Here is a 20,926-nt window from a genome sequence, read left to right on the forward strand (position 1 = left end):
TCTTGCATATAGAGGATGCATTCAGCGACAGACTGGGATACAGTCTGGCACTCGGCGGCAGCCAGCCTACCCGGGTAAACCATCCTGCTGGAGACCACCCCTTCCGCACTGTATGAAACACTACACGCTATCAGCAGTCACAAATCCAACAATGATTTTGTGGCAACTAGCACTACTCCAAAGGGTGACTGTCAGACATTACAGAAAGTGGAGCATGCATGCTTTACCTATCCAAATTCCTGAGAAGGCAGACACACACAGCTTTAGCAAAAACTCCTGGTGGCTGTCACAATCAGCTTCAGATGTATCATAGCATGGTGAAACCTAGAATCAGAAAGACCATGGGTATGAACAAAATTTGGGAAATAAACGGGTGAAGTCTTTTGAAAGAGGTAAAGGGTATTGTGGAAATTGTGCTTTTAAGAAGCCAGAAGCAATAAAACCATGAACTGATAAAGTTTTTGCAGCTAACTTACTCGTCTGCGAGAGCCTGCATGAAAAGTTTCTCACTATAACAATTCCAACCTTTCTTTCATCACCCTTTCTCTGAACCAAGTTATTTTCTTCCAGAACACATTCTGCCAGGCATTTGGAGATTAAACATTTGGTTACATCAGAAAGAAAGCGGACATTTAGCAGTGCTGTGTCCCACTTTTTTCCTCGCTACTCAACATAAAGCCTATCACACATGTCAAACACAAGGGAGAACAGGAGCGAGTTTATCTAAGTCACCAACTGCAGTCCTCTAAGAAGTCACCAAGAGTAGCAAGGAAAAAAAAGTTAAAGCCGTTCCTTTTAGGTCCTGTAATAAAATCTGCATTGTTTCAGCATTAGCATTAACATCTGACCTCTGTCTATTGCTACAAAAGGCTTACATCTGTAGATGATAGGAGCCCTCTAAAATTAGACTGGCCAAACAGATGTAACCATGGAGATTTATGCTGCAGTTCCGAGAACTCCGCAGAGGCACAAGCTGGAGGTAGACGCGTACCACCAATGAATTTTTGTCGTCCTCTACTCCCACCAAGCTCATGCGTTAAAGGAAATGTGCAGTGAATCATATCAAAGAGACAGATTAAAATCTGACTGTAAAGGAGACTGGAAGAGAAGACCTAGATCATTTCTCCAACCTGGTTTTCCCCAATCCAGTTCACTGCGTAGCAACATAAGCATTTGCCTGTGACATGAAGCAGAAATGGCACGGGACAGGATAAGCAGACAAGGATGGCCTCTTTCACCTGCAATGCCAGCTTAAGTTGCACACAAAACCATGGCAAAAACTGTATTTATCTTATTATAATGATCTCTGAAATGTGATAGGTTGATAAATAATTTTAAGTTACCTGTTGCTATCCTCCCAATAGTTACTTCTAGACAGAATAGAATAAAGTTTGAATATGTTGTGGTAAGAACATTAGCATCAACCAAAATTCTTTAGTAAGTGCCAGATAGCATTATGAGCAGAGCTCAAGAATGTAATTATTGCTATCTTCCTTTAAACAATTAAAAATATAGCTTTCAGAGTTGGGTTTTTTAATTGCAAGTTAAGTTTAGGGTTATATTTACAAAATATTGTTTGAAATTAAGACCATGGAAAAAATGAGAAGCATCATCAAAAGTGCTGCAGTATACAAAAAAAATGATCAAGTGCAGCTAAAGCAGTTTCCAAAAGGTAGAGTGCTAAATTCATGTTTAGAATAAGGTAACATTCCAGGAAAAAACGCATTTTAAGTTTTTTATTACCAACAAACTGAGCCTGTCTCTCAAGTAGAATCACATTCTAATTTTGGGGTAGCAAAGTTCAATTATAACTCATTCTAATGAAGCAAGTAGAAGGTTTCAAATCTATCTGTTTGTGATTGCTACTGACATTTTGGCAAGTCATTTGGCCAGCAGGTAAATAAATAATTTCTGCAGGTGGTGGACTTCTGGTCAAGAAAAATTTTCCTTGGTTTCTTTAGGGCGAAATTCTTCACCTATTCAAGCATTACTAAGATGCATCATAATTCTAACCCAGAACTCTCCATTTTCTTTGGTGCTAAATTATAGACCTGCTGTGTAAAGACAACTATTTTTTTTTAAAAAAAAGATTGCCTGTGAAGCTCAATTGTGATTGGGAAGGCCGCCTACACAGCAGAGAGAGTGAGAAAAAACACACTTGCAGAGCTGAAAAAACATTGGTGTAGGCGTACATAAGGGGGGATGGAAGAAAGAACTTGGTTCTACTGAAAAAGGCCATTTTCTTACATCACCCTTGAAAGAACTAAAATGTGTTACTTCAAGAGAATTCAAAGGATTGTCTGCTACTTTCCAGATGTCAATATGCAGTACTACAAGCAACATGAGGAACCCTTGCAGATTCATCCCCTATTCCAATCCCCCACCCACCCAAGGAATGCTTCACTTCCCACACTTCTCTGCCGCATCCTGCAAAAGCTGCTCTCATGGAGCAGCAAGTCACCTGCAGAATAGCAGTTCAAATGCTTTAGAAGCCTTATATAATTAATAACATTATGAAGTTTTGAAATCGTAGCCAAAGCCGCCTCAGAAAAAGAAACAGAAAGAGAATGCTCTCTAGAAACACTAAGTGCCATTTATTCTCAGCAAAATTTAACAGTATTTCAACCTGCTGAAAAAATAGCTACAAGATGTTCAGACGTTTCTCACAGACGCTTAAAACACCATTTTCCTCCCTAGCCTTCCCAGCCTCCAGTCCATTCATCTCCCAAGGAAAGTGAGCCTTTCAGGATGTCCTATTAACTAATCCAGATTTTCAAAAGAAAAAAGGAACAAGCATCAGTAGAAAATATCCTTCTCAATTTTCATTAGGAAGGCACCACCTATACGCATTATAATTTCTAAACAAAGACGTCTACACAAAGTATTCCTGTGCCATCATAAAGCTATGAAAATATTTAATAGGTCTTTCCTTTCATAATAGAAACAAAAGGCTTTTGACGTAAGCGCATTAGCTGATTATTAATGTAATTACTACCAAAGGAATGAAGACAGCCAGGACAAGTTTCACCAATGAACTTCAACAAACATAAGATGATGCACTGCAGGGAAAAGAAGATGCAGTTGGTCCCAAGGCCTTGGACACCAGCCTGCAACTCCACTCACAAGGAGACAGGACTTCGGCACCTAATTTCCTTGGGTGTTCAGACTGGTGATTTCAAAGCCCTGTGCCTAGCAGATGACTGAATTCCTGCAGCCAGAGGACACTGCCACAACAGGACAGCCTACAGAGCGGTACTCCTGAAAGGCCACCTCCAACCAAAGCTTTCACGAGGCTCCAAGTTTCATCTCCAGCCAAACGGATGCTGTCACTGAAGATGCTGAATGCCAGAAACTGATAAAAAAAAATTGCTACAAAGTAAACTCCATTTTTATACATCTTTTCAACTATATGATTGTTAAGCACTAATGGCTATTACTCATACACATCAGAAACACAGGCAAGACAGGGTTTTAAAAAGCACCAAGCCAGCTGATTCACACAAACATATATGGCAAGCAAAAGCAGCACACTCGGAAGTCACAGCTAAGCTCTTAAAATTACTCTGAAAACACAAGACGGCTGCTCCTGAAGCTCACTGAGGCACAAATTCTTCTGGGTCAGAAAGGCAGATAGGGATGAAGTATCAAAGGGAAGTATAAAGCTCAGCAGCATTAAAATCTCCAGAAAAAAGGAGGCTCTGAAACAATTAATATGAAATAGTGAAAGACATGGAAGCAAGATAAGTAGTAAGGCGATGTAGAAACAAGTACAAAGAAAAACAAAGGTGTATAAAAAGTAGTAAGAATTGAAATCCCTTATTCTAGGAAAATTGGAGTCATTTATTATAAAAGAAGGTATATAGAGTCCTACTAAACCTTGAAATTATAGCCATCTTGACTCTCACCCTGGTGAATAGTGAAATATTTCTGACACATTAATAAAGCCTCTCTACATACTAATACACATATAATTCTAATAAACCAAAACCACACGAAAATATTACACAACAAATGAATCACATACATAGAATTTGCATCCTAATAAAGCGTATCCTTTCATGTTCAGCTTGTCAAGCTAAAGAACATTTGCTTCACGAGTCACTGCCAGAATAATCTCATCTCTTGTATTCTTCCATAAATTTCACTTTTAGGTAAAATGAAGTTTTATTTCTTCTTCCTGAGAAGAGAACAGCTCAGCTCAAGGTAGTTTGGAAGGCTGCCTTCTACCTTCAGGCTCTAAGATCCCCAGTCAGACCAAGACTATTAGGTAAGAAAAAACCCTAGAAGAGCAAGGAGGGCTGTCAGGGAATTCTCTGCTGCTGCTGCCATCAAAATTCAGAGAGAATATTTACCTTTTGCTTTTCAGACATTAAGACCTTCAGGAATTTCTCAGAGAGATGCTGCTAACAAGGAGAACTAGTGAAACCTTTTTGCCTTCTCAAATCTTTTTGTAAGATAGCAGTATAGAAAAAGAGATCTCAAATTGAATTATACTTCAATTTTTAAATGAAAGGAGATTCAGCTCAGGTTGGGGGGAGGAAGGTGTCCGGGGTGTCTCATTCTGTGTTTTTTTTCCTCTCAAAGATAAACTAGAGTCTGATACAGGTTTACTGTCTGATATAAATTCAAATGACTCTGACATCATAATTATACAGTATCAATCAAAATTAGTAACATTGCATTTAATTCATTAACTACTTTGCTGCCCTGTCAACAGGAGTCAATTACTGTAATTCTTAACATTTTTCTCAAAAGGGGTAATGGAACAAAACTTCATTTAATTTCATTTCACCTGAGAAGGCTTCTTGTGATGTGCATGACATCATTTGACAGCAGTAAGCCATAACCTCTCCTGATTACTCACAACCACCATGGCTTACACACTTTCACACTGAGGCCAGTTTTTCTAGCCATACAGTGTATGACTGTATTAGTGTATAAATGGCTTTATGTTTACCTTTAGTGTAACTGGACATCCTACAAGTAAAATACTTACAACATGAAGATACTGCTGACTGGAAAGAGCTTCTCCCCTATGAACTAATGCTTTTCTCCAGTGCTGACAAGTGAAACATCAAGGAATTTATAGAGCACAACCATGAAAATGTGAACTTTGGAGTTATTCCTGGCAACAGTAAGCACTTTAAAATAAGGAATGCAAATACTTAAGTTTGAAATGGAGAAAACCAACAACAAATGCAAACAGAGTCCACTTTTTTCCCCCTTACATGAAGTAGTGACCCACCCTTTTGGCTGTCCAATATTCCCTCTTGAAAAGTTAGGTTTTCTCTTCTGAAAAGTTGTGCTATCACTTGTTTTTCAGTCTAGCTTTCTGTCATGGCTAAGCTGTAAGAGAAGGATGGGATTTTCCATGGTAAGAGGAGTTACTGGGGTCGAGCAAAGAACCAATAATCTGTCTATGGCAGAAAATATTGGAGGAGCAAGGATAAAGGGAAAATTCAGCAAAGAATTTGCAAATTAACAATTTGAAAGCTCAACTCCTTTTCCATTTTGCTGTTCCCCTTCCCTCCCCCTTTCATGTGTAACTCCCATCCATTTGACTGCTGTTAAAAGAAATGAAAAACTGAGCCGGCATCTCTACTGACTTCTGTATTTGGAATTTTGAAAAGCTGTTTGTCAATGAAAACAGAGGAAGCACCATAGAGAATATGCCACTGTTAGGAAGCTTCCCACTGATAAGGGTTCAAAGTGCTTTGCAGATAAGGTAAATATCATTAAACCAAATACAAAGAAAGGGAAATCAAGGCAAGAGAAAGAAAAGGAGTTGCTCACAGTCATCCAGCACCCAATTGGCAGTCAGAAATATTAGCCTTCTAACTCCTAGCAGAGGACCATAACAACTTCTCTGTATACGAAGGCTTTCATCAGCACTTTGATGAACTGATAATACACATAATGTAAGCAACAGTACATCAGCTAGACAAATTAGACGCCCAAAACAAGAAGGCAGAGAACTGCCTAACAGCAAGCAACGTGGAAGCCACGATGCGCCGTTACTGAACGGCATCCGCACACACCGATCCAATGAGTTTCCGTTGGCATGTACTAACGTTTGTCGACAAACAACACACGAAATCAAGTTTCCCCAATCTTTCACAGTATACTGGCATACTGCAGAAACTCCAGTACTGTACCCTTTACCACAAAAAGCATTTAAAGCCAGGAATATCCAAATGCAGATTTCAGTTAACTGCGTATGTGCTGTGAGTGCCACTTCTACAAGCCTCTGTTCCCCTTCACAGCACAACAGAAATATACACCCTACATCTGCTACAGAAGGAAGCTTCACAATAAAAGCTGTATAGATGTATCCTGCCCATAAAATTCATTAAAAGATGCATTAACTACATCACTATAGTTTCAAAATATCCAAGAGAATATGAAAAATTCCACTCTGTTGAGAAGAATCTATTCAGTCTTCAGAAGCTTTGAAACTGTGTCAAACTGAAAATCCTAGTAATCTCTAAGAGGTTTCACACTCCATAAATCATATCTTGTTCTATTCCCAATTCAAAATTCAACTACAATAAAAAGACAATTCTCTAGCTAGAAAGTTTTTTTTGCATATGTCACCAAACTTCTGCTTTCCTATGTTACAAGCTTTCCTTCAAGGAAAGGAAAACATTCATCCACACCGCCTTTCAGATAAAGCAGAACTCATTATTTCCATCCTACTGAAGGAGACAAAAGTAATTCAAAAATTTTCTCCTGCCGCACCCAAGCTTTCCCTTTTCAGTGGAGAAACCCCTTTCACACTTGCATTTCATGGGAACCAATAATCTGTTACTCCATAAAACACAAGCACCTTACTTCTCCATCCTCATTTGACTCGCTGGGCAGACCCAGTAATTTCCATTAGAGTGGGGGTTTCTCTACCCGTTCAAGGGCCTTCGTGCTGTTTGCCAAGTTGAGATAAAATTTAAAACAGTTCTTTGCCTGTTTTCCCAGGAAAATTACAAACAATTTTGTACTCTTCTCAGTAGATAGCTCAAATATTTATCCACATTTCAAGATATACTGTTCTATAAACAATAGTTCACAGTTATCCTCTTGGTCACGCAACTTCTTCAGGAAACAAAAAAAGCATTTTGCTGTCTGCTTAGATGGCATCAGTATTATTACAGCTTACATAGAAGTTTTGTAAAGAATTTATTGAAAACAGGCACAGTCTAGCAATTTGACCACATGTCTAAGAGCTCTGCATAATTCAAACAAGCAATTTTACTTGTCTGTTCTGCAATTTTCCCATTAATGAAAATAATATTTACTTCACAGGGGTCAGAATGATTAATTTCCATGAAGAGCTTGAATCTAAAACAGAGGGTAATCTGATATATCTCTGAGGAGAGAGGGTGAAGGAAAAACAAATTAGATTTTATATTCATTTTCAAATGAGAAAATATTTGAGTTGCAGAACCACCTACTTTTGTACTTCCAAGAATATTAGCAAAATTACACACAATAAAGAAAATTCAGTACTAATATAATTTCTCTTGAACTACATGCCCAGCCATGAACAGCAGCAGACTCTTCAACACCAGATTTTTATCTGAACAGACGAGTTTTGGAATCTGCCTTGACTCTTGTCCATTCCAAAGTTGCTGCAGATTCACTAATAAAATGAGATGTAACATTTTGGGAACATGGTGCTCATTTATTCGTGGGAAGAAAGGAAAGAGTTACAGAACACTCTGAACATATTACTTTTAATAAACCCAAACCAAAAGAGAAATATAAGAAAGTACCTCGTGAATCCAGACTACTAATATAGCTAACTATTAAGGATTCATGAAAGTCTATTCCCAGCCTCAACTGTTCAACCCAAGGCCAGAAAAACTACCCAGTCCACAACGTACTACATAATTATTCAAACGCTATTCTTAAGGTCTCACTATTACCATTTGTGCCCAGGCTGACCAGGTATAGCTGAGAATCTGGTCCACACCTTTTCTTCTTTTGTTAAAAGAAGAAAAATCCTCTGCATAGGATTCTCTTATTTGTTGGTAAATATACAGAAGCATGAATTCACAAACACGTACTTTACCTGCTTTTTTTTTTTTAGTACAAGAAACACTGAGAAATTAGGCTACTTCAGGTAGATTACTTTGGGTATTTTGAATTAATTTCTGGAATAAGTTTGATAGAGACTCAAAGAGTTTTAAGAAAAACTGTCTTTGTCAAAGCAAGCGTCTGACACATTGATGGACAGCATGTCGTGTGTTACATACCACCTTGGCACAGCCCCTGAAACTGGATGCATCATCATTCTAAGTACCACGGTCAGAAGGTAAATGAGTAACTACAAGATGTAAGATTGAACTCAAGTTAGAGGATGGATACAGGAGGAATACAGGATTTTTTGCTATTATTTTCATCAGGGGGAGAGCACTAAAATAGCATATTTGATTATCTACAAGCACTGCAGTTAAAATACTTTGTGACTAACACTTACGCTACAAAGAAAAATCCATTGTTGAGCAGCTCATGGTTTTAATAAGAAACCAAAAAATTAAACAACCTTGTTTCTAAAGAAATTGCAATTCTAGGAAAGAAAATAACATAAGAAAATTGTTAATATGGGAGACTAGATTATGAAGAAAGAAAACGGCAAAGTTATCCGTTCTTAATGAAGTACAACAACATTTCCATGTTGCCACAAATTGAGATTCTCCACTTCAGTAAGTATTCATTAGTGCTGGGGAAAAAAACAGCCTGTAAGTACAAGAGCAGAAAAAGAGTGACTTAATATAATGCCATAGCATAAAGGTGATAATGTAGGTTTTGTTGGGGGTTCTGTTTGTTTGGATGCAGAAAACAGAGTTTACTTTTACTTTACAAAAAGATACTCTTTAAGGAAAGGTTCAGGAATGTTAGTAACTGCAAACCTGCAGCACCAGGCCAATGTAATGAAACAGCAGTTACAGAAGCTGCAGATAAAGCTAAACGGGGGGGGGGGGGGCGCGCAAAACACTGGCAATTAGAGAGCTAGTAAATAATGTGGGTTTTTTTTTCCCATGCCACAGAAACCTTGTGGAGGTGGCTCTGCCAGCAGCAGCACTCCTCCAGAAGGCAGCCACGCTGTTCTCGGCAGCTTGTCTCAGCCACAGCAGAAACACCCTACTCACCCACTATCCACGTCCGTTTCTTAATCAAATACACTCCCTACACCAGAGATTTCAATTAGAGGAGAAAAATCTCTAATCTTATGCTAGGCTAAAAAATTCAAATATAAAATGAGAATTAGTAACAGAAGCACAAAACCTGTACCTATTACTAATGAACGTTTCTTTTACGGCAATTTCACAATCCAAATAGCATCTTGTGCCCTAGTCCATTTGAGTCATTGTCCATCACAGTCAAGAATACACAGGACCAAATCAATTCTTCACCTGCTTCCCTATATCCTTTAGGGCAGAACATGACTACTCTTCTAAATAAGCGCCTTGAAAAAAGCCTGTTCCAGTGATTCATTCAAATAAACATACCAGCAAAGGTTTACGTTCCACCAGTTGAATGTAAAAAGTGACTGTAAATCTTGAGGGGGAAAAAACAAAACAAAACACACTGTTCTTTAGTTTTTCATAAAAATATTTGTCCATTTGTATCAAAAAACAAAAATGTTGCATAGCTCAGTGAGCTATACTAACAGGAGAGCTAGAAATCAGCTCTTAGGTAGAAGGTATAGACTCCACATGACATGTCATTCCTTTGAATATGCAGATATAGGTACATGTCTTTAATAAAAAAATAGTTATTCTTGTACGTTAAATAATAACAAACTCACTTGGTGACAAGTAACCATTCTGAGATACTGTCCACATTATTCCTATCTAAAAAAGCTTGCCTGCATGCCTACGGTGAAATCCAGCAAGCTTTATTTAAAATTTTTCAATTCAAGATTAGCTTCACAATATGCACTGCCTTGAGAACACACAAACAAAGCTTCAAACTGTTGCACAAATAGGAAGAACACTTCACAGGAAAGACCGTCTCAGCTGTACTGTGGCCATTTGAATTAACCAACAGCAGATACACCCCCATGTATTTGGACACCCATTTTGAAAATCTATAGGATTATTATATGATCCTTAACTTCCACTAGCAGCGTCTACAAAGAGCTTATGGCAGGCCTTAAATGATTTTACCCAATCCTAACAACATGACAGCACCAGGACTATAAATGCGTGATAGTTAGCATCCAGTGGGATTAGGAAAAGCACAGGAAAGAAAATATTAGTAATGTATCACATAGAATTCAAACAATCTAGAGCAGGGACACGGGGCACAAGCACAACTTTAACAAATCCTGCTTATAAAAAAACTCAACATACCATGACAGCTGATTTCAGAAACATCCTATTAAGGCCACACAGGGCCGGACGAGCCCATTATAATAAAGCAGGTACATGCTGAGAGTGGGGGAGAGCTCTCTTCCCCCCTTCTTTGGGAGTCTCGGCTTTCAGCAGGATCAATCCCTCGCTTCAGCCCACCCTGCAGCTGCACACATCTGTAACTGGAAGGGGTAAGGAAGGAGCAGCAGGGTTGAAGCAGGAGGAGGACAGAAGCAAGATGCGCCCTTCCAGGGGTTTCATGGGCTCGTGCCAGACTGGCGTGGCCGCGCCTTTGCACTCTGAACTTCCAAGGAAGAAAATTCTAATTTTGCTAGGAAAATACAGATCCCCTCCAATACTGCTACAACGATTGCCAAGAGAGGCGTGTGAGCTCTGAAACACTACCCAAACGAAAAATGTCATCCCATTGGCTTTATTAGTTACCCCAGACAACAATTAAATGATTTTGAGGGAAAAACACACTTGAACTTGAGCTAAAAATACTAGTTTTACCTGATACAAGCAAGCTTAAAATCTGTCAATGCACTCCGAAGTTCGGTTTGGATGAAGTTTGAACTCTTATTCCAAGAGATTCAGCAGAAGCATTTGGAAAAACCGCAGCAGATCTAGTTACCACACATGGCACAGTTTCCTTTTTTAGCATGACTGATGTAAGGGGAATTGAAGATGAGCTTCTGCAGTCCTGGTATCCCATAGATGGGGCACAAATCAAATCAGCCCAGATTGGTGCACTCTGTTAATGGATCTTCTGCTGACCTGTGGCAAGCAATCTCATAACTCCTACGTAAAACTGCTCTGCTGAACTAGTTTTTAGAAAGGTTATCTAGCAATTACATACAAGAACAATTTGCTGCCCCATTTCAAATATCTGAAAAATACAGTATTATTAGCACATTACATGAAAAGGTATTTGAAATTCAGAATAAAGAGATCCACCATCCCATATCACTTCAGCATTTGGGTACAGAATAATTAGCAGTTGTAGTTTTGATTCAGTAAACAGAAAGGTCTTTTCTTGACAAGGGAACATTTGCAAATCTGGAGATACGTATTTGCTATGATATTTCAGAGGGTACCACATACTTTGTAAGCTGACCTAAAAGGACTTCCCTGTCACCAGCATCTCAACCACCACAGCCATGTAAAGCCAAAGTGTTAAGAAAGCAGCACTCTGCTGCACAGGGAAGCAAACCCATACTCTGCACAGGATTAAAATCATTATGTTGACATAGCACTCTAGAGATGCATGGATTTTTAACACATTTTTAAGAATTTTACAAACATTATCTCAAGACAGATACGTTGCATACTGCTTACCCAAAATAGCTGGTAAGATACCCTAGAAAAGCCGTCAATAACACCACAAAGTTTACTCCAGAGAAGGGACTCTTATCACACTGCTCACTCAGTTCTTTCCTTACATTGCAACAGGGTCTCAATTTACAGTCTCAGGTTGTTTTCAAATACAAAAATACATCGATCATAAGTATTCCTCACACCTCCCCAGCTTTCTGAATGTTCTAGTATCAGTGAAGCACAGGTAAGGATTCCTTTCCTCGTATCTAGACTCAACACATAAAAACGTCTCCTATCACAAACCTCACCCAAAAACCCAACAGTTACTGAAATGCACTTCTCCAGAAGGAATTATTTGCTTTTACCCAAAAGAATGCTCCTTGTGATCCCTGCGCTGGGCTGTAAACACTGTTTCACTGAGGAGAGGATGGGAGTATCAACAAAGCACAAGGCTCCAAGAGAAACTACCTTCACCAAACCAATGCTGACAGGATAGCCATGTGCTCATGGATTCAGCGCTCCGCTGCTCTTCTCACTCAAGCATGTCAGTTTTCTATACGAGTTGAAGAAAATAAATATTAATATGTTGCCAATAAAATCTTAACTAACTGTGCATGGTAATTAGAACTATTAGCGTCCATATGATAGGACCATTTCAGGGAAAAGAAATAGCTGTAATTATGAACATCAGACATAAATAAAGGCAAATGTAACTAAACCAAAATATCCCTTCAATATAAAGGTAAGTTCAATCAAAACCAAAACCCCTTCAGATGAGTGATGTCACCACTCGACACAAGTCCTGACACACTTCCTCCCTGCGGCAGGCAGGGAGGGGAGGCGCCCTGGGGTGACCTTACCCTCTAAGCAAAACCAAGGTAAACTCTATTCCAAGACAGTTCACACCAAGAAAAAACATGCTTAGTGTAATGGAAGACTGATTTGGCTGTATTGTAATGAACACAAAATAAATCTGGCTATTGAGAGAATGTTATAGGAACTCTCCTCTTAGAAATTGTCTACCAGCATGTGTGTGCTGTGTTTACACTTAATTTTCCACCAATTCAAATTTTGGTTCACATTCACTAATTTGCCAACAATTGTGCCTAGCTCTGGAAGGAAAAGGGAAGAAATGGGAGAACAGCAAGATGCCAAACCCCTTACTTCAGGAAATTACAGGCTGAAGCTTACTCTGTTTCTTCAGAATTTTTTGTGGACTTTAAGAAGTTTATAAATGTCCTTATATTTGAGAAATACAACCTAAGGCTTGCAAATAGTTTACCTTTAACTACAGCTGTCAATATTTTCTTAATCATGCTTATATTCACAGCACAAATACCACACTGCAGGACTCTAAGGGATTTTTTTTTTTTGCTGCTGCTGCTGCTGCATTTTTGTTAGGTTCATTTCACAACCCATCTGTTTCTCAGTAAAATACACACATAATGGGATATCTGCCTGAAAACAAGCTCTCAAGTAAAAGGTCCTACCTTCCTCCTCCCTCCTTTCAGGTCTTACTTGGCAGATGGTCAAGAGGATGTTTATAGTAACAGAGGATGTTTATCAACTAACCTTCACAGGTTAAAGAGGCTGATGCCCTAATAAAAACATTTGACAATACCTTTTGGCAATCAAAGCACTGAATGTGTAATCCATTCAAATAATGTTATTAAAATATAATTGGAAAATACTGCTCCTGTACTCACATCTGCAAAGCTGCCTTCTTACACCTACTTGGGTCTAAATCCCCAAAATATAACCTTCACTCAATCTCTGTCATATTTAAGCATTACTTTAATTCAGAGTAAGTCTCAACAGCACTCCTGGAGTTAACAGTCCCCACAGACTTCAGGGTTTGAGAACAAAATGCTTACAAATTCCTGGTTGTCTTCATATTGCAGTTTTGATTAAACATCCTTTTTCTTTTGAAGACAGAAAGTTTTGTAAACTTAACCAGGTCACAGTCAGATTTGCATAAAGTTTATTATACTAATCACAGAAAAACAAAAGCTATACTAGCATACGGATTTTGCATGGGTTATGGAAGACATTGTTCAACATTACAGGCCAGAACTAATCCATACTCTACATATAACTTCCTTCCTGGAATCTTCAAGCATTCCTCCTTACCGCACTTTTGTGAAACAAGAAGCACTGTTCCATTTCCAAGAGACATAAGCAAGGTACGCAAGCTAAGGGTCAGAGGGTCTCTTCTCAGGGACACCCAGCCCCCTCAGGCACCCCCAAGGCAGCCAACCCACAGCCCACGTGTATATAGACCATACACTTCCATACATGCAAGTTAATTGTCACCATTATGGAATCATAGTCCATTTTGTGCTATTGCATTTTAACAAGATTTCAGCTAGTCCTCCAATTACTCATTAACAGAAAGGACCATCTTTTAAAAAAGAAAACAAAATAACCCACACCACACACTAAGGCCTGACTCCCCAAAAGGATACAATTGCCAAATAAAAAAAAAAGCACTTGGACATCCAAGTGTCACACAAAATCCTAGCTTTGCCCTTCAGGGTTAATCTCATGCTTACATTAGTCTGGACCAAGCAGGAACTGCAGAGGAAAGCAGTCTTGGCTTTTCCCACTCTCTCAGCCCTCTTACGTGCCATCACCAACAGTGAGCTGGTGCTGTGGTAAGCCAGATCAAGAGCACCAACTCAACTGGAAGCTGAAACGTCATCTTTGGCAGGTTTGCTTTAACAAAAGGCAATTTCCAGCCACGTTCACTGAATGCCCAACAGAAAGCCCATGCTAGCAAGAGGCTAGGGGGAGAACAAGACCACAAATTTTTGGCAAAAACTGAGTTAATTCAGGCTGGATTAAAATTGCCCAGGGAGCTACATATTAACCATCTACATTTCCAGAAGTCATTTTCCTAAGCTTCTGCTCCTGCTGAGACTTTTTATTATCTTATGCCCAACAATACCTAAACAAGGAAATCTGATCTGGGTTTTTAAACAAGATCCTCTTCCATCACACCACCAGGTACACCGGGGCCTAATCCAGCACATCCAACACAGCCATTAAACCAGAGCCTAATTAAAGTACATCTCTCACAGAGCAAGAGGACTATGATCCACATGAAACAATTAATATAGACGCAGCTAGTCAAAGCTTCGGAGGGGGTGGAAGGGGTAATATTAGTTATAAAGGGTAAGTAAGCATTTTCCTGATTTGAGACAGTGCAACGGATTCCCCTCCATGCACTTTTTCTTCCTTTAAAGCAGTAGATCCGAGTCCTGCAATATATGAACTAAGACTTACTATGCATTGAGCTGACCATCCATAAAACTCTACTACAGACTTTCACCTTTAAAAGATGTTAAACTATATTTTAGTTCCTAAAAACACCTCCAACCTTAATTTATAAAATACTTTTGCAATTTTTGTATGAGTTATATTAATATATAAAGAAATTCTAAGTTTATTCTATAAACATATTCTAAATTTAATATACTTCTAAAAGAAAAATACCATATGTAGAAAGCCGTAAAATAACAATACAAGTGACAAGTTCGGCAACTTTCAAATTGCATTATAAACGTAATTGTCACATGTATACAGCACACTAATTGTAAATATCTAACATTTTGCTCTAGGGAACAAATTCATGTTTTTAAAACAAGGGAAATCAAAAGAGTATTAAGGATTTTTAATTGTTTGTGACCTAACAAGGATAACTAGTATGCTTCTTGCTGAGTATCATTCTTACTGATTGAAATACCAGTAATTTCCCTGTAGACCAAAGCAGATCTTATCAAATGACTACTATGCCCCAAAGAGGCCATAAATTAATAATGTTATGCAGTGACTTGATACTGTATGGGGGAGGAGGAAGGTGGAAAAAGAATACACATGATGTCAATGAATTGCAATTTGCTTCTGAACAGTATGCTATCACTGATTTCACCAGCAGACAGACAGACGAAACAGGTAAATGAGTCGCAGGCTCCCATGTGAAGATATACAGCTCTTACAAGAAAGTTTCTATGCAAGTTACATCATGTCAACGCCCTAGGATCTAGAAAACATCGTTAGCTCTGAAGTTAGTGACAGCAAGTTACATCTTCTAAAGAGTGACTTGGCTTTACAAAGGGAAGCAAATTAATCTGTACATTTTAAGCCTTGTAATAGGAAGAATTGAGATCACAGCTGCTGCAATAACAAGGACGCAAAAGGCCACCTAAGCAGCAGATGCATTTTATCAGGAAAACATGAGATGTGTTCCATGGATCAAAATACATACATATACAGACACTTGTACAGTTCTATACTCATCTGTGCTCCTAAAGAGAACGATAGATGAAGACAGACAAAATCAGGTACGCAGGAAACAAAAACAATCTGCAAAAAACCAATGTTTTCATATTTCAAAAGTTACAGCAACGCAGGATTGAGTTTAACAAACATTTGAAAACATTCTGTAAGTACCCTCAACAGAGCACTCATATCAGCAATAACCGTTACTTATACTTGAGAAGTGACATGTTTGAAGGAACTTGGATGTGACATGTACCAAATGAGAATGAGAGGTTTAGTTAAGTGAATTAGTAGTGCTTCAGAACAAAAGACATACCAGGATACCACAATACTACGCAAGTGAAGAAAATGCTGTATTTCTTAATTAGATGTAGTCACGGGGAAAGTCCTGTAAGTGCAGCTTACATGGAAAAGAACCTCACAAAGAGTAAGTTATCATGCAGGCTAACAGGTTTCAGAAAAAACCTTCAGACTCCAGCATTATTCTACTCCAATGTCAGGTGCTCACAGCATCTTATTTCAGCAGATCTGGCCAGAACAGAGGACTGGATTCCAGGAAACAGGCTAGGATTGTACATCATTCAGACAGAAGGGGCACTTTGGGGCATATCAATGAGAACGCTACTTTAAAGAAGTAGTGATCTATGTAGAAACAGGGCATTAAAGATATCAAACAAAAAAATCTCACCTTTGTGATAGAAGTTACAAATCCAGAGTGACCACGAAAAAATAGGTTTCTTTTAGGTGCAAAGACTATAGCATATATAAAACAAATTGACCCTTACATCTAAGTTTTTCCTATTTTGTTGCTTATACTTTTAACACCTTTTTCCAAATATTTCGTATCCAGTGCTCGATGATGAAACAGCATTTGCTTCATTCTATTCTAAGAGCAACAAATGCAGGGAGTTAACCGTCAGGACCTGTACAGAGGACAAGAAGATACCAGATGAACTTTGTAAACTCAAATAGAAATTTTGCCAGAGAGAGATCCATGTACAATCTTCTGGTTGCATGCTTTTGGCAAGAAGAATGCTTGGCCTTCACAGCGAGACAGAAGCTGCAGCTCAGCTGTGGTCTCAGTTCTTGCTGAAGGTGAAGCACTCAGTACATCTTGTAGGAAGAACACTATCCAATTTCACTGTTCTGGAACAACGATGTTTCTTTCAGATACCTTTTGCTTGCATTTGTAAACCCACATATAAATATATTCATGCACAAGACGCTGACAAGTCAGTACAGAAGTGGTGCATATTTGCATTTTAGATGCCCTAGACATTTCATTCACAGCTCTCATTTGCACCCTACTGCATTCCATGCAGCCGCTGCTGCCAGAGTCATTTATAGTAACCAAGCTATTCTCACTACCTTTCAAACTACAGGTTCGTCAACTATCAGTTCACCACTGCCAAAATCAAGTTTCTTTCTACATTATTCTATTTCTCACATCTAAAGAAATTATTTATAAATAATTAAGGGGCTTATTTTCCAGATTTTTTTCTGGAGAATTGAATCTACATTACATTGACTTAACTCCATACTCATTTCTGATTTTACTAGATTTCATAAAATGTAAATAAAATGCACGCTGTCATCTCCCTTTTTACCTACAGAAAAAAATAGAAACATTCAATACGTGACTGATTTTGGAAGGCACTGCAGGACACTGCTGTGGTTCATTTGTATTGACCCTTTTTCCTTTTGGAGAGGTGAAAGAAGGGAAATATTCATTTGAACACTCATGCAATCCAATCAGTTTTACTCAAATATGTGCATTAATACAGGCATTACTGTCACAGTAGGGAAAAAGATAAATATCAACATAAAGTTAAACCATACAATATTATTTTAGCATCAGGCTGATTGTGTCGTTCTAACTTTTAATCAGAAATCTAAAAAAACCACATCAATTCAAAATGCATCCTTTTGCCAGGCAGATACAGAGATAGTATTCCTAACCCCACACTCCAAACAAAAAGGCATTAGAGTAGCCGGTGATCATGGTATTTTCTCCCACGAGCTAAGCAGAAAAACCCTAGAACTAAAACAAAATACTAAAATCACAGCAGCAAATACTGGATTTGGTGGACTTGGCAAGCACCATAGCTTGATGTCAGATCTAGAGAGACTACAGGAACTGAATGTAAAAGGTATGCATACATTAAAGCCTGTAGAGTTGGACAAAAAGCAAACACAAGTCTTGTTTCTAATAATGCAGAGATAATTGGGGAACTCTGGCAGACAATGGTAATTAAAAAAATGAAGTTACAAGCAACTTTACACATCACAGAATCATAGAATGGTTCGGGTTCGAAGGGATCTTAAAGATCATCTAGTTCCAATCCCCCTGCCATGAGCAGGGACACCCTCCACTAGACCAGATTGCCCAAAGCCCCATCCAGCCTGGCCTTGAACACTTCCAGGGAGGGGGCATCCACAGCTTCTCTGGGCAACCTGTTCCAGTGTCTCACCACTGTAACAGTAAAGACTTTCTTCCTAATATCTCATCTAAATCTGCCTTCTTTCACTTTAAAGCCATTACCCTTCATCCTATCACTACATATATACTTTACTCAACGTAACTAGTATCCCATGTTACCAAGCATGCCACCCTGCCTGGCTTTACACAACTGCAGCAAGGCAAAGGTTGCTTTTACCAGAATTACTTCTAGTAGTTAGATACAGATATCAATGCCTCTGAAGCTTTATGCCTACCACATGACAATCTTGCCATTACCAACCAAGCCACTGGTGGGAATAATGCCTTGTAAGCCCAGCAGGAATTTGGAAACACAAACTGACACACGCAACAGAAGAAAGAGGCAAGAAGTGCAAAGGAACTATTCTGCAAACCAAGCTCAAGGAAAAAAAAAAAATCTTATTCAGTCTCAAGGGGAATGCTAGAGTTTAGAGATGAAGAATTTGTACATTGCCGTATTTCTATAAATACAGTCTTTTGAGCAAAAAGTCTGATCTTTCTTTCCCTCCAACTTATAACACAATAAACGCTGTCACCTTAAGAGGTACTCTGAGCCCAGAGAAAAGAGGACAAGCCTGAAAAAAGCAGGTTAAATTGGAACAAATTGTGAAACAGTGCATGGAGACAGCTACTTGCTACATAAGTGTGAAGACTAAATCACAGGTAAGTCCTCCCGCTTTTAAGAAAGCGCTCATAAAAGGTACACCCCAAGAAACAATCATCACTTTTTTAACACGTGACCTTTACAAAAGGTTATATTTCCAGGTCTCGTGAGAAAGGGATAAGGGAGGAAGCTTTGCACTAAACTTCTGAAACAGGGAAGCATCAACAAGAATTATACAGCATTCATGTGGGAATAAAAATTAAAGGCTGTTGCAGGTTTTTGGCTTTTGTGGCTGGTAAAACTGGTCACTCAGCTTATGCCAGATTAAAATTAAATAAAAGCTTCAAGTACAGATAACTTCCCTGCTTTGCAATAAGGGAAGCCAGTGCCACAAGAGGCTTGCCAGTTGCTCTTCACAGTTCCAGTAATGTCTCAAAACTGGAACAGACCACAAAGTGTCAACAGTTCTCAAACTGGCTTCCAGAAACAAGACAAAATCAGGTTATTTTCCACCTATGAAACCGTAGGTAACAATGCTACTCAAGCCTTGACAAACTACCACTTTAAAACATTCTAAAACCCAGATTAAAAAAAAAAAAAAAAAAAAGAGACCCCTGTAATGCTCCTGAGTAATTTTACTTATGCAAATATTCTTGCTGAAGCTAACTGGACTGTTCATAAATTAAATATATCCCTCATGTTGTTATAATCAGGAACTAACATTCTCCTTAAGGCAGACACCTTTTCTTGGATAAAAGACAAACTTTAAGTGACTTCTCCACAATCTTAAAACAAGGCGGGGCGGGGGGGGGGGCAGGCAGGGACGGACATGGACAACAGGATACGGGACTATCCAAAACAGAACATGTTCTTGCAGTATTCATCTGCTCATCCATTTGTATTACGCAAGTTGACTCATTCATTCTAAGCAAATATTAAAGGTGACTATAAAGTTACCATATTGGAGTTTGAACATGGAAGTATGCACTAACTACAAAACATCCCAAACCCCTCCCAAAAAATACCTGTAAATCAATAGATAATAAGCAAAAATATCTGACTTAAAACTTCATGTGAGTTTTCTCATTTTGCAAACCTGTTCACAGATTGTGTCTGGAGTACCATTAACATTCAATCCTAATACATTGTACTACCTATCCCCTGCTTTTAATTCCAGTTAAGCTTTGCTACTGACTGTTAATGTAAAATAAAATTTCTGCTAAACTGTGTAAAATGGAAAATATTTTAAAAATAGAACTTTTTTTTTTCCTCTGTGTGGTCAAAGGAAAGAATCTTTGCTTTGGGTCAGCCCTAGATGATTAGAATATTATAGCATATTAGGAATTCAGAACAACTTTTGGGTACTCTGCTCAGGAAATCCTGCCTATTCTCAAAGAAAAAAAAGGTTTCTGTTTTATAGCTAAAAATCAGATTCTTTCATTGTGAGTTTTCCTCTTTTTTCCAATATTGCTTACATTATACTAAGATGATGAAAGTTAGTCACACCTGACAGGAGTATCATCAGAGATGCAGCAAAAAGTGTTTTTGCAGGACAGAGAAAGTGACTTTCCCAAAATTAGCTATTTCAGGTAAGCAGCAATGCTCAAACAGGGGTGTGCAAGGAATGAAAGAAACTTGTCAGCAACTGCACTGCAATGATGTTTCTGCATTACTACCATCATGAAATACACAATCACCCATTCCTCAGTACTAGTGAACTCCATATAATACATAAACATATTCCTTGGATCTCCCAATTCTGTATGCAGGAAGAGACTAGTTGTCTATCAAAATCTGAATCTTCTATAACAGGATTCAAAACTCTGAATCTACCTGAAGATGTTATCCGTAAGACGATACACTGAGCATACAACCTACCTTGCCGTTTTCTTA

At 38.5% G+C, this 20,926-nt stretch overlaps 1 protein-coding gene across 17 annotated transcripts in view; it reads right to left on the reverse strand.

Annotated features, from left to right (window-relative positions):
- SIPA1L1 (signal induced proliferation associated 1 like 1) overlaps positions 1-20,926 on the reverse strand; it is a 221,405-nt gene that overhangs the window by 148,737 nt on the left and 51,742 nt on the right. For 6 of the 17 annotated variants that reach the window (XM_054826588.1, XM_054826595.1, XM_054826604.1 and 3 more), the window contains exon 4: positions 228-324. The exons of the other annotated variants lie outside the window; for them this stretch is intronic. The gene's annotated coding sequence lies outside the window, so the exon portion shown is untranslated. The remainder of the gene's footprint in view (positions 1-227; positions 325-20,926) is intronic. 17 annotated transcript variants of the gene reach the window in all.

Source organism: Grus americana, chromosome 5 (assembly GCF_028858705.1).
Source record: "Grus americana isolate bGruAme1 chromosome 5, bGruAme1.mat, whole genome shotgun sequence".
Lineage (NCBI taxonomy): Eukaryota > Metazoa > Chordata > Aves > Gruiformes > Gruidae > Grus > Grus americana.